The following is a 1,765-nucleotide window of genomic DNA, read 5'->3' as shown; positions in this document are numbered from 1 at the left end:
ATAACTCACTAACTATCAAATATGTCAACTCCCCCCAAAGCTTAGATATATGAAGATCATACGGTCAAAACTTAAAAATACAGCTCTTGAATGGACCAAGAGAAAGGAGTTTCGTAAACACATCGACAATCTATTCATCGATTCTGATAAGAAGTAATTTGACTAAACCATTTTGAGGCTTCTCACGCACAATGTGACAATCAACCTCTATATGCTTTGTGCGCTCGTGGAACACGAAATTGGCCACTATGTGAAATGCAGAGCTGCTGTCAAAATAAAGAGGAATAAATTTTGTAAGAGGCATATGAAATTCTTTCATCATTAATGTCATTCATTGAGCTTTATGGGCGGCAAATACAAGAGCTTGATACTCAGCTTCCGATGAAGAATAAGACACAATCACTGCACCTACTTTTTGTTTTTTCGTAAAACTAATGTCATCCACAGAGAGAAGCATGTTTTAGTCACAGATTTTTATGTATTGGGACAACCGGCCCAATTGGAGTCAGAATATGTAGCTGAAACCCAAATTAAAAGATCTTGGAAAGAAAAGACCTTGAATTGGAGCAAACTTTAGGTACTTGAAAACTCTAAGTACTGTTTAATGATGAGTAATTGTGGAACAGTCAAGTAGGCATTGACTTATCTTACCAATAGCAAAGCTAATATGAAGTCTTGTATTAGCTAGTAATAAGATACAAGAGATGCCTAACTAGTTTTCTGTACAGAAAAACATCTAAGAAAGGGACAGCATAATTCTTGGATAGTTTAGTAGAGTAGTCCATGAGAGTAGAGATAGATTTTACATTAATCATATCAAACTCAAAGAACAGGTCAAGCACGTATTTCCTCTTACATAAAGTAATTTCAAAACTATTTCGAGCTATTTCCATACCAATAAAGTGTTTCAATTTTTTAAGATCCTTAATCTTGAAGGCATCATCCAACAACATCTTTATGCGTTTAATTTCTCTCAAGTTATTCTCAGCTAATACAATGTTATCTACATAGACTAAAATTATGGTGAAGTCTTTGTCAATAGATCTAAAAAAAAGAGTTACCATAATCATGCTTGTTCTGCGTTTATCTATAATCAGAATTTTGAAGATAATTTTTCATGTGCTATTGTCGACTCGCTTGCTTTAACTTATACAGAGATTTTTTTAAATTGCACATAAAATTAGACTGCAAAATAGACAGATACAATGAGATCTTCATATAAATTTTATTAGTTTTATCAAAAATAGAAGGCATAATGCCGCCAACCACCGTCCCCTCATAAATTAAAAATCATATCATATTATATATCATGTGTATTATTCTTTTTACCAGCTGTGCATGTGACTCATCTCATGCTTCACATTATCCTTTTTTATAAAAAAGGAAAAAAAAGACAATTATTCCAAAATTATCATACTACCTATCACATTGAACAAAATTACCATTATATAAAGAGAGATATATGTTGCATTTGAAGTATTTTTAAGTTTGGTTTTTATTATTAATTGTGGAGAAAACAAATTAAAATTAGTGATCACCGAACTAACTATCAACTCCTTAATTATATTAACCACCATAGTATATCTAATAAAAATAATGTAGCTAATGTAAATTTATATATTTTATAATGGGAGACGGCAGACAGAGGTTGTTTCTTGATTTATTTTCAATTTTATAGATATTAATATTTAATTTTGTTAGGTGTATGTGAATTAGGGTTTCTGGTTGAGGTTGGTAGAATTGGGTCCTTTATGTTTGCTTAGGC

This window comes from Arachis ipaensis, chromosome B02, assembly GCF_000816755.2.
Source record: "Arachis ipaensis cultivar K30076 chromosome B02, Araip1.1, whole genome shotgun sequence".
Lineage (NCBI taxonomy): Eukaryota > Viridiplantae > Streptophyta > Magnoliopsida > Fabales > Fabaceae > Arachis > Arachis ipaensis.
The sequence above is the reverse complement of the archived record's forward strand: the minus strand, read 5'-3'. Positions refer to the sequence as shown.